Source organism: Hyperolius riggenbachi, chromosome 2 (assembly GCF_040937935.1).
Source record: "Hyperolius riggenbachi isolate aHypRig1 chromosome 2, aHypRig1.pri, whole genome shotgun sequence".
NCBI lineage: Eukaryota > Metazoa > Chordata > Amphibia > Anura > Hyperoliidae > Hyperolius > Hyperolius riggenbachi.
In genome coordinates, this window is record NC_090647.1 from 557,542,806 (window position 1) to 557,555,863 (window position 13,058).

The 13,058-nt window shown below is 42.4% G+C and overlaps 1 protein-coding gene across 3 annotated transcripts in view; it reads right to left on the reverse strand.

Annotated features, from left to right (window-relative positions):
- Positions 1 to 13,058, reverse strand: part of GRAMD1C (GRAM domain containing 1C) — a 205,863-nt gene that overhangs the window by 163,513 nt on the left and 29,292 nt on the right. The gene's annotated exons all lie outside the window — the stretch shown is intronic.

Genomic DNA, 13,058 nt, shown 5'->3' on the forward strand with positions numbered 1-13,058 from the left:
CAGCACTGCTTTACACCACTGCTAAGGTCTTGTATATTTGGCCCCACCCATGACCACACCCATATGCTGTTGTGTGGCCACGCCCATTTTTTTGGCATGAGCCCCGCTTGCCAGCCATTGAGCCCCTTTTGAGCCCCCCAAAAATCTGAACCTGGAGCCGCCACTGTCCAAATGGCAATGCTTACACAGAAGACTTAGATCTTCCAGTGTTTCTTAAGACACTGAATATTTGCCCTGAGTAGGAGGGCAACTAACTGAGAAACATGTTGTCTTTTTAAAGTGTTCAACAAAAGAACTTATTTATTGTTTTAAAGTTTTGTTTTTTAAAGTTTATTTATAGGAGTTAATCCTCTTACCTTTGAGCAATTTTTTAAAAATCATTGACACTTTTTTTGTGGCACCTCCTCCGCTATCAATTTCCCCCAGACCACCCACCAGTTATCTTGTCGGGGAAGGGGCGGATACGTTTTGAGTTCCCTTCTGAATCCTTAACATATTTTTTCTGGAGAGTGACCCACCTACCTGCTTACAGAGGACCTAAGTACCAGAGTGAGAACACAGTGCCAGTAGTAAGGGTAATATTGGTATGTGATGTCAGTGCACAGAGATATTACTGCAAGTTGGAGCATCAAGCCCTATGTGTGCTGTCTTTCCAGAACCGGGCTTGTCTACTAGTTATCCACCAATCGATTCAATCCCAAAACTGGGCCTATCTTAGTAATTGTATCTGTTCCACCCAACCTAACCTACCCCATCTATAATGATCCATTTTCCTGTTATTCCTAAATCCTACACCCAGCCCTCCTGCCATCACTCATCCCATCCCAGATTACACCAACCAGGCAGGTAAAGGGTCCACTTCTTTTGACTTGTCCGTGACATGATCATACAGATAGGGACGACTACGCCAAACAATTATAATAAAGCACTGATATATTAAAGAGTATTGTACAATAAATGACTAAGGGGCGTAGATTAGAAACAAGATACAAAAAAAAACACAAAAACATAACACAGGAAGGAAGAGGATGACCCAGCTAAGATATACAGAATACATTGAGGGGAGGCCCCTTATGGCCTCTGTTCCAATTTCCATTATTATAATAAGTTCTTCTGAATACACTTCAATAGCCAAAGGCAGATTTCTCCCCTCCCTGCATGTTTACATTTGCTGCTCCCCCCAAATATAACAGCGTCTAAAGACCCTGGCCCATATGCACTTCACTTTTTCCCCTGAGCTTTCTCCTAGATAATATGTTCAAACTTGTCAATAAAATGCCTTTTAAGCCTCCAGCAAGCAAGAAAACACCTTTTCATCAACTTTTTGATACTTTTTCCATTGCAAAGTGCTAAAAAGTTATTAGAAATCGAAGATGAAAACTCAGGAGAATGTAATTTGCTATCACCCCCTGGTGGCCTAACAAGAGATCATGGGGCCCCATAGCAAAACTTTCATGGGGCCCTCAGATCCTACTCTTAAAGAGGAACTCCAGTGAAAAGAATGTAATAAAAAAGTGCTTCATTTTTACAATAATTATGTGTAAATGATTTAGTCAGTGTTTGCCCATTGTAAAATCTTTTAAATCCCCGATTTACATTCTGACATTTATCACATGGTGACATTTTTACTGCTGGCAGGTGATGTAGCTGCTGCTTGCTTTTTTGGCAGTTGGAAACAGCTGTAAACAGCTATTTCCCACAATGCAACAAGGTTCACAGACTGGAAATTGCCAGGAGTACCTCGGTACTCAGAGCTTCCTGTGGGAGGGGTTTCACCACAATATCAGTCATACAGCGCCCCCTGGTGGTCTGTTTGTGAAAAGGAATAGATTTCTCATGTAAAAGGGGGTATCAGTTACTGATTGGGAGAAAGTTCAATTCTTGGTCGAGTTTCTCTTTAAGCTATGCCACCTGCCCCTACCTTATGGATAGGAGTTAACTGGGCAATTTACATCCTCATGCAATCAACACTGAACATAATTCATGGGCAGATCTAAGTCAGAGGGTGGAGTAACACAATAAAGTTAATGGTGAATACATAAAGTACCACCTGGGCCCCTATTCTCCAGGGCCCCCTAGCAGCTGCTATGGCTGCTATGACTATTGCTACGCCCCTGATCACCCAAAACTTGCTTGAGTTTTACATTTACAATGACATCCATTTTGGCTGTACAGGACTGTTAAAGGACACTAGGGGCCATATGTGTCATGATATAGCAGCTAGTTATGATGTTGGGATAGTACAGAAGCATATTTTTACATTTTTCTGTCTGCTGTGTATTATGTCAGATGTGTATGTATGTTACGAGACCAGTCTGGCAGCTGGCTTCAGGGTTTAATTGGTCACCTGGCTGATGGAAGCTGCTAATGTGAGTTTCTGTCTGTCAATGTAAATTACATTTCCATTCAGTGTCCAGCAAGGAAGCTACCATTGTCTGCACTGAATAGACCAGTTACGTTGAATAGGCAAAGGAACCTGGACATTTAATTAGGAAATGTCTACCTAGCCTCTAGCAAGGAAATGCTTAATTAGACAATTACCCGACCACTTTGAAGCCTATACAGGTGATAGGCTACCGGTTGGTCTGAATATTGGGCTGGAAGTGTTTGAATTGTTTTGAAGTCTATACGTGTAAACAGGATACTTGTTGTTCTCAAAATACAATCGGACTAATTGAGTCTGCGAAGTTCAAAGTGGGACAGGAAAGCTTTGAAGTTGCATATCACAGTCAGAAAAGATGTGACAAGCGTTCTGTGAAAACCTTCTGAGGAAATTAAAGTATATCTGGACTTGTACCCCCGGGCTTCAACTTGGACTATATAAGTTGGCCTAGGATAGTCACACCTTGTAGTTCCCTGGAGATAGCAAAGACGCTAGAACTGCCCTGGTCCAACCAGAACTGCATTCTCCCGCAAACAACGTTCAGACCTTCATGCTGGTAACGTTTATTCCCGTTTTTATTTTTATGCAAACTGTCTTGTGTATCTTTGTAATTTTTACTTTGTTTTTGTAAATCTTTTGTATATATTATTTTCTGCACTGTTCCACTTTTTTCTGGAATATTAAATCTTTATTTAATAAGTTTGGCTTCTGCTGTACTAGCCCAAACCCATAGTCTGGCGAGACTGCATTGTAATTTGCGTTACAAGTTCAGTGCCTGATTGTGCATTGCTACTGTGTGATTGTATTGTGTGTGTGGCGTTCCCGTTTTTGGCCTAAAGCGCAAAAGCTGACCCAAATACGAAAGCGCCGGACTGAGTGCAGGCCACTCGACAGCGGAGTTGGAATTGTTGAAGTGTCTAGCAGCAGCTAGTGGTGGCAGTGAGAAGTGTTTTGAGGGGTTACAGCCTTGTGTTAGCTCGAATAAGGCTGCTTCCCCTCTCGATCTGGTCAAACCCTCAGTCGAGAACCGTATTTTGCGCGTAATTGTGAAATCACTACCGTGGTCGTGATATGAGTTATCACGGTTTAGTGAATCAAGCCCCTTATCAATAAAATGCCTTTTACACCACCAGAAAGCAAGAAAACAGAACTTTGGCAGTTGCTTATTCACTTACTTTTTGGAACTTTTTCAGTTGCAGAATGCTAAAAGTTATTTTGAACAGAAGATAGAGAGAAAACTTAAGAGGAAATGTTAACTGAATAAGGATCTTGAAGTGAGAGGGATATGAAGGTTGCCATATTTTTTTACTCTAAATTAAAACAATGCAGATTGCCTGGCTGTCCTGCTGATCCCCTGCCTCTAATACTTTTAGATACAGACCATGAACAAGCATGCAGATCACATGATTCTGACTGAAGTCTGACTTAATCTAGTCGGACGTCAGCTGCAAGCTGCACGCTGGTTTCAGGTGTGTGATTCAGACACTACTGCAGTCAAAGGGATCAGCAGGACTGCCAGCCAATTGGTACGGTTTGAGAGGAAATAAATATGGCAGCCTCCATATCCCTCTCAGTTAAGGTGTCCTCTATAAGGCATAACATACTTCTAAAGCAATGTAACCTACAATCAAAAACTCTCAATAAAACCTAGTGTCAGGAACCGGCCCACGGCACGCCTGCGTATACAGTTCCCGACTGCGGGTTTGACCAGATCGAGAGGGGAAGCAGCCTTAGTCGAGCTACCAAAAGGCTGTGACCCCTCAAAAACTTCCCACTGCCACCACTAGCTGTTGCTAGACATGTCCACTCTGCTGTCGAGTGCTCAGCACGCAATCCGCGTTTTTGTATTCGGGTCAGCTTTGCGCTTTAGGCCGAATATGGGAACGCACCCACACACACATACAGTTGCAATCTTACACTGTAGTGAAGCAAAACCACTAACAGTCGTTCCGAACGATACTGTTAGCCACTCCGAGACTTCCCACTCTGCTGTCGAGCGCGGAAGTGCCCCATACACACAATGCAATTACAATCCTATACGGTAGTGTTGCTCAATCATACAATCAGGCATGGACTTATACACAGTTACACTTCAGTCTCTTCTAGGCTATGAGTGTTAGTTTAGTACAGCAGAAGTCAAACTTATTAAATAACAATTTAATATTCTGGGAAAAAAGTGGAACAATGCAGAAAATGATATATACAAAAGATTTACAAAAACAAAGTAAAAAGTTACAAAATAAAGGTTTACAAGGATACACAGCAAGACAAGTTTGCACAAAAATAAAATGGGATAAACGTTAATTGAACTTTTACCAGCGTAAATGTCCAACCGTGGAGAGACACGGATTTTCCGATTTCCTCGGGATCATCTCTAGCGATGAGCTACTCTCTGGAGAAGATGATCTGTGACTCTCCCAGTCTGGTTCTTATAGTCCCAAGGGTTGCCCTGGGCAATGGATGTTCAGTCCCACAATCTAATGCAATTTCCCCAAAGTGTGACATCACCGTCTGCTGAGCCCCCTGTCACATTTGGGCTAGCTGTGACATGCAAATGTCAAGGCTTTTCCTGCCCCCGGTTACAGGGGATGAACACATTGGTGCCAACTTTGAGCAATGCTTTTCAACATTCCATCAGGCTGTCATATGTACATTCCAGAGTTTCCTGATAGCCTATGAAGTTGGCAGACTCAATTAGTCCGATTGTATTTTGGGACAATTGGGTGTCTACATGTCACAGAGTTCAAAAGCTATTCAGACAATCCAATTAGCAGTGACCCACTCTCAGAGGAACTGCATACAGAATCTCAAAGTACTTCCTATTGTCATACAGACCATCACATTAGCATTCAGTTTCCTCTGGCCAGGTGACCAATTACCCTGAAGCCAGCTGGCTTCGATCAGCCATACACATGACATAGGCAGAAAAATGAAAGAATATGTTCCTGTATTATCCTTAAAGAGAGTCTGAAGCGAGAATAGATCTCGCTTCAGACCTCATAGCTAGCAGGGGCACGTGTGCCCCTGCTAAACCGCCGCTATAGCGCGGCTTAACGGGGGTCCCTGTCCCCCCAAACCCCCTCCGTGCAGCGGGGGAGCGCTTCCTGGTTGGGGCAGGGCTAACCGCCGCAGCCCTGCCCCATGCGCGTCTGTCAGACGCGTATCTCCGCCTCTCCCCCGCCCCTCTCAGTCTTCCTTCACTGAGAGGGGCGGGGGAGAGGCGGCGATGCGCGTCTGATAGACGCGACTGGAAGCAGGGCTGCAGCCGTTAGCCCTGCCTCCAGGAAGACAATCCCCACGACCAACTTGCCGACCATCTTTTGCGGGGGGTGGGTTGGGGGTGAAGGGACCCCCGTTTAGCCGCGGGATAGCGGCGTTTTAGCAGGGGCACACGTGCCCCTGCTATATATAAGACCTGAAGCGAGATTTAGTCTCGCTTCAGTGTCTCTTTAACATCATCAGCAACCTAATATATCACCACACCTAGCCTTTAATTATATTACCGTATATAAAGCACACAAAAATAATATATGCACATCCATAAACAGATTTCAGTTATATACAGTTAATCCTTTACACATATAAAAATGCATTCAGGCACATTTACACCAATGTTATTAAGGTACCCAAAAGCCTGACAGACTACAAGGGGCTCAAGGAAGCCCCAGGAATTGAAAATCCTTTTTGAACCACTTCCTCACCACTGGTTATTTCCCCTTAAAAACCAGAGCAATTTTCACATTTCACACTCCTCCCATTTATTCGGCAATAACTTTTTTGACGCTTATGACACCGAAATGATCTATACTTTATTTTATTTTTCACCACAAATTAGGCTTTCCTTGCGTGGAATTTTTTGCTAAGAATTATTTTATTTTAGCTGCATTTAAAAGGGAGTAAAAAAAAACAACAAAAAAACCTTACGTCTCAGTTTTCAGCCATTATAGTCTTAAAATAAAATCTGCTGTGATAGATAAAAACCAACACGTTTTATTTGCCCATTTATCACAATCTTTAAATTGTGTCCTTAGTACAATGTATCGTGACAATATTTTATTCGGAAATAAAGGTTTATTTTTTCCATTTGTGTTTCTTTAGCCCTAATTTGCAAAAGTAGTAGTGATATACCCTAATGGCACACATACTAAAAAAGCTAAGTCCTTAAGGCACTGGTCCTCAAACTAAGGCCCATGGGCCAAATGCGGCCCCCTGAGGCTTTTTCACTGGCCCCCAAACACAAAATGTATAACTTATAGATTCAGCTCCCTGCACCTTTAAATATTGGTGGTCCCTCATATAGAATAGCAGTGCTGGCACCATTCATCCACATACTGTAGAAGCCAGTGAGCAGTAATTCACTGGCTTCCAATTCAATTCTGCATCAGGTGACACTGCTGTCCAATTGGATGGCAGACTGTCACATGGGTATGCTTTACTGTCAGGTGCTCAACAACGTCGTTCAGGCGCTACATGACTGAATGGCTGCTGCTGGGAGTTCTCCTGCGGACATGACTGGGGGAATCAATACCTAGATTCAATGTAATGTTTTTAACATCATGTTATTTTATGTTTGTTCCGGCCCCCCAGCAGTCTGAAGTATGTAGGTAACTGTTTATGGATTTTTTTTTAACAATAACAATAACCATAGTTATATAGAAAGAAGGAGGAAATAAGGGGTTAAAATTAGGTATTTATTTATTAACATTTTTAGGTGTATTTTTCTTTTTGGCCACTAGATGCCCCCATACTATCCTGTGTACTGAACAGCACACAGGAAGTAGTGAAGAGCTGTGAATGATGATGGCATCTCATTGATGCCAGATCATCATTCACTACAGTGATCGGTGAGTACTGATCAGTACTCTGCAGCGGGGGAAGTTGCGGTAGCCGCAGCGGGATCGCGCGTCAATGTAAACGGCATGATACGCTGGCGTAGATACACGATGCAGTGGTTGGTAACTGGTTAACATTTAATGTAATTGATTACTTATTCTGTAATGTAATCCTGAAGGGAAAATAAACTGATTACATAAAGAGTTGTATCTATAGCCCTAGTCCCAAACAGACCTTTTTGGAATCCCACAGTCTTATTTGGTTGAAAGGTTACAAAAAATCTAGATGTAAATTGCGGCAACTCAAGTGAATGAGAGCCAGTGTCGTAGCTAAGGAGCTATGGGCCCCAATGCAAGGTTTACATTGGAGCCCTCCAAGCACTCTATACATGACAATTGATACGGCGCACCAAAACCTGCCAATGGCAACTACAGTGTCAGAGGTGCAAGAAGGGGATGGGGAGCAGTTTGTTAATGATCACCACTATTCAAAGTATCTATAGAAGTGATTATTACCAGCACAGGACCAATAAAGTGCTAATACTGCAGTTGAGGGAGGGCCCGACGGGGATCCTCTTGCCCAAGGGCCCCGGTGCGGTCGAGACCTCTGCAACCCCTATTGCTAAGCCACTGATGAGAGCACTTTTTACTGTTTATTCTACTCTCATACAGACACATTTTGAACTACTGAAATGTTTCTGTTTCTCTACCTTCAAAATCGTTTTTTTCTCAGCCACACAGGAGTTTCATGACCTCTAGTTAGTTATCAGTGAGAGCTGTGCTGCAGTCTGTCTTCCCCTGCAGAGAAACTGTCATGTGGAGCCAGTGTCGGACTGGGAGCTGGAAAAGCTAGGGAAACCCACTTGCTGGCCAAGCAGCAGTAATCAGGTGCTGCTGCTCACAGTGAAGACTTGCTGCAGGTTTCTATTGGGTGTGATAACACAGGGTTACTGCTGCTTGGCCAGCAGGTGGATTTCCTCAGTTTTTCCACCTCCCAGTTCGATGTTGTGTAGAGCCCTGGATTTTTAACCCTTACAGTGAAAGAAGAGAAGAAAGCAACACCGCCAGGAGTGGAACTGTACATACACGTTTACCTCATCATGTCATATGTCACTTCAGGGTCCCTCTAAAGTACAACTTAACCATGGGAAAAAGTTGCCTTTTACTTCCCTGGGGGTTCTTCAATTCCCCCATAGTGGTTGAGGTCCATTGGTGTACTCTGGGTCCCTTCCATTATTCCACTGTCAACCCAAATAAAGTCAGCTACCCAGCTGAGTTTGGGCCCGTTCAGATCACAAATGCGGATGGCCACACGTGCGGACCGCAACGCGTACGAACGCACGCCATCCGCGTTTCTGTGCGTTGCGTGGCTGATCCCATCACTGAAAAGTGAATGGGACAGCCGCGCGTTTTGACAAAATCTGCGTGCAGCATGCGTTCCCGGACCGCACAGGTCCGGAACGCATGCAGTGTGAACATCAGACAGTGCACTCTATGCACTGTCTGATGTCGTGCGTGTCAGCCTACTGCACGCGTTTCCAAAACGCGGCTGGAAACGCGTGCAGTGTGAACGGGCCCTACGCATTATGGTGCATGCATTGCCTCGGCAACACGCCTCCTTGATTGTGCACCTGTAGACGGGAGGATTCTGATCTTGCACAGCTCATAGAGACTTATTGCTGTGCATGCACAGAATGCACCTGCAGTACAAGCCCAGATTTTAATTGGGTGGACAGAGGAACAGTGGAGGAAACCTGGAGAAAGCTGAGGGACCTCAAAGACTATGGTGGGGGGGGGGGGGGGGGGATGGAAGAAGCCCCAGGTAAGTGTGCCAACAGGGTAGTATGCGTAGAGCCACTTAGGCCTAGTTCACATTATAAATCGCAAGCTCTATCACAAGCGATGCGCAATTTATTTAGCGATTTTGAAAGCGCTTTTCTAAAGTGTTTTTTTTCAGGAAGTGAACTCTTTGCCCCAGAAATTAATAAATACAATGTAATGAATCATTAACTACTTTAACCACCACTGCAGTATATCTACGTCCTCTGTGACTTAATCTAAGCCACACGTCAGTAGATATACGTCTTGTAGCAGAAGCAGTGCTGTGCAGGATTGGGCTTGCTCCTGTGCACATTTCTGGCACTATCTGATACAGTACAGCACTAATTGATGAATGGGAACATATGTTTCCTAAGCTAATGAGATTGATTTTTACCATTAAAAAGACTTTTATTTTCTCAGTTCATAGTGAAAAATACACTCTGTAGCATTATTTCAGAATCAAATATCTTCACCATAAATCGTGACAGGAACATAATCTAAGTTTTGTGATAAGCGGTAAGAATAGTCAAACAAAATTTGTGTTTTTTATCTACAGTAGCACTTTTTATTTTTAAACTGCAATTGGTAAAACTGAGAAAAAATGTTTTTTTTCTATTTTTTTCCTTGTTTTCCCATTACAATTCATAGAAAACAAAACTGTTTGAGAGAAAAGATGGCATGCAATGAAAGCCTAGTTTGTCTTGAAAAAAACAATATATATTTAATTTCTGTGTCATAAGTAGGGATAAAGTTATTTCTGATTAAATAAGGACATACAGGTCCTCCTTAAAAAATTAGCATATTGTGATAAAGTTCATTATTTTCTGTAATGTACTGATAAACATTAGACTTTCATATATTTTAGATTCATTACACACAACTGAAGTAGTTCAAAGCCTTTTAATGTTTTAATATTGATGATTTTGGCATACAGCTCATGAAAAACCAAAATTCCTATCTCAAAAAATTAGCATATCAGGAAAAGTTTCTCTAAACGAGCTATTAACCTAATCATCTGAATCAACTAATTAACTCTAAACACCTGCAAAAGATTCCTGAGGCTTTTAAAAACTCCCAGCCTGCTTCATTACTCAAAACCGCAATCATGGGTAAGACTGCCAACCTGACTGATGTCCAGAAGGCCATCATTGACACCCTCAAGCAAGAGGGTAAGACACACAAAAGACATTTCTGAATGAATAGGCTGTTTGTATCAAGGCACCTCAGTGGGATGTCTGTGGGAAGGAGAATGTGTGGCAGAAAACGCTGCACAACGAGAAGAGGTGACCGTACCCTGAGGAAGATTGTGGAGAAGGACTGATTCCAGACCTTGGGGGACCTGCGGAAGCAATGGACTGAGTCTGGAGTAGAAACATCCAGAGCTGTATGCCAAAATCATCAATATTAAAACAATAAAAGGCTTGGAACTACTTCAGTTGTGTGTAATGAATCTAAAATATATGAAAGTCTAATGTTTATTAGTACAGTACAGAAAATAATGAACTTTATCACAATATGCAAATTTTTTGAGAAGGCCCTGTAGCTAAACTGTCAAAACTGCTCTGGTCCATAAGTGGAAAAAAAAGGTCTGGATGCGAAGTGGTTAAAAGCGCTCGGGAAAAGTGATTTCCAAATCCTTTCTATTGAATTGCAAACGCTCTCTGGAAATGGTGCAGGAGCCGCCTTTGCGATAGGATAGAAAGCTCATCGCTCATGTGAGAACACATAAGCAAACGTTACACAAGTGCTTATACTGTGATTTTTAAAATCGCCAGTGCTTAAAAAAACCTGAAATTGCCCCTAATGTGAAGAAGCCTTTAGTGACGTAATTCCTGCTGGACAGGAAGAATGTCACTGACAGTTTGTCTCTCTGCGCCTGTGCGCTGCAACTGAGATCGGGCATGCACACGTAATGTGTTGCCATTGCAGCATAATTCATGCATGGATCATGTGGCAGCGCAATGTGCAGAGTTTGCAACGGCCTTGCATCGATTTCGCTCCCGTAGCATAGTGTGTAAGTCCCCATAAACTGACAATGCTCTTGCAATTAGCTGCAGCGGGAGAGAGTACCGTGACGTGATGCGAGGCAGTAAGTATGAAAATAGCCTAAAGGAGCAGATAATATGCTTTGAGATATGAGGAGTCAGGTTTTGTTGCCAAATTAAAGGTGACAGGCCCTCTTCAAAGTGTACCTGAGGTGACGTGATGAGATAGGCACTATAGGCATGATGAGTATGTACAGTGCCAAGCATACACATAGTTAGGCTTTGTTCCTTCATATTCTGTTTTTGCTTCAGTAAACATTCAGGTATGCAAGTGACAGTTTCTCTCCAGTCATGACCTAGCCAGACTAAGGAATTAGAGACATAAAACTTTTTTCTGGTAGAGAACAGAGTGCAGGGGATAGATAAAAAGGTCAATAGTTCATATATTGTAGCTCTGGGACGCTAAAACACTGTGCTGAAAGACTGTGTCATTCAGCTGAAACAGTAATACATTAAACCTACTTTGACAGCTTTTTAACAAAAATGTAACTGGGATTATAAAACGGTAATTTTTAGGAGTAGGAGGATAGAAATAATTGTTTATCTCATCTGTTTTTTTCACATCGGGTTTCCTTTAATGCTAGGTACACACAATGCAATTTCCCATCAGATTGATGGGCCAAAACAAAAAAATTCCAACATGTCCAATCTGCACCTGACCAATAACTGAATCAATTTTCAGATCGATCCTGTTATCGATTGTGTGCAGATCGGGCATGTCAGAAATGATCGCTTCAACCCGTCGATCTGACAGGAAATTGCATTGAGTACCAGGCATAAGGCGGCCTTCACTCTCTCAGATATGATGAAGTGTCATTGGCTTTCTTAAAGTGGACCCAAACCAAACCTTTTTTGAATTAAAAATATTTAGTTGCAGCACTCTGACACATACAAAGATAAATAAACACTCCTTCAAGCCTATGAGCATTTCAGTGCATGCTTTTCACCCTTCTCTTTTCATAACTAGGGTTATACAGGTGGCAGCCATTAGCAATTCCTCCTTTGCTGGACACCATCTACCCCACCAAACTGCCGGATTCTGTCCCGGCAATATGAAAGGAAGGGGAGGGGTTTCTCCAATAAATGTAAAATATTTTATATTTGTCATCATGCAGCTGAAAAAAGGCTGCTATTTATTATTATAATTTAGAAAATAGATTTTATTCCTGAAATCTTATATTTTTAATTTGGGTCCACTTTAAGCTTTTCCTGTCAAAGCACTGAGCCCTTTCTGAGATATGGGCACATGCCAGCAATGCCGCTGTACAAAAATCTCTACGTTCATTCACAAGAGGACAAACATTTTTATGATACAGAATCTGATAGGGTAAGGGCCCTTTTACACTTAATCAGTTGGTATGCGTTAGTGTGCGTTAGTATGCGTTAGTACGCGTTAGTGTGCGTTGGTACGCGTTTTTCCATAGCAGTGCATTGGGAAGAGGATTTCAGTTAAAACGCGTTAAGTGTGAAAGGTGCCATAGGAAAACATGGGACTTACTTTGAAAATCAGTTTTCTTTCCGTTTTAACTGAGAGCAACTGATTAAGTGTAAAAGGACCCTAAGGCCACTAATAGTTGTGATTTGGTAAAAGATAAGATCTTCCTCTTTTTCAGTCCATCTCTGGCCCATATTATCAGCACAAACCCAGATATAAAAGTGAAGCCCAACTAAACTCTACTCTCTTGTGTCACACATCTGAGTTCACTTCATTGTGAGTGAGAAAGGGACAGGGTCACATCAACATACTAAGATGACTTCATAGGCAACAATATAATAGAACAATGGTTGTCAACCTCTGCCAATTACTGCCTACCATCACCTAATAGGCCAATTCTACCCAACTTCCAGGACCGAGAACCACTTAGCCTGTGTACAAGGCTTTCATCTAGGCAAGAATACTGTATGCATGGAGTTTGTATGTTCTCTCCATGTTTGCGTGGCTTTCTTTTCAGCATTCTGGATTTTTACCGTATTCCC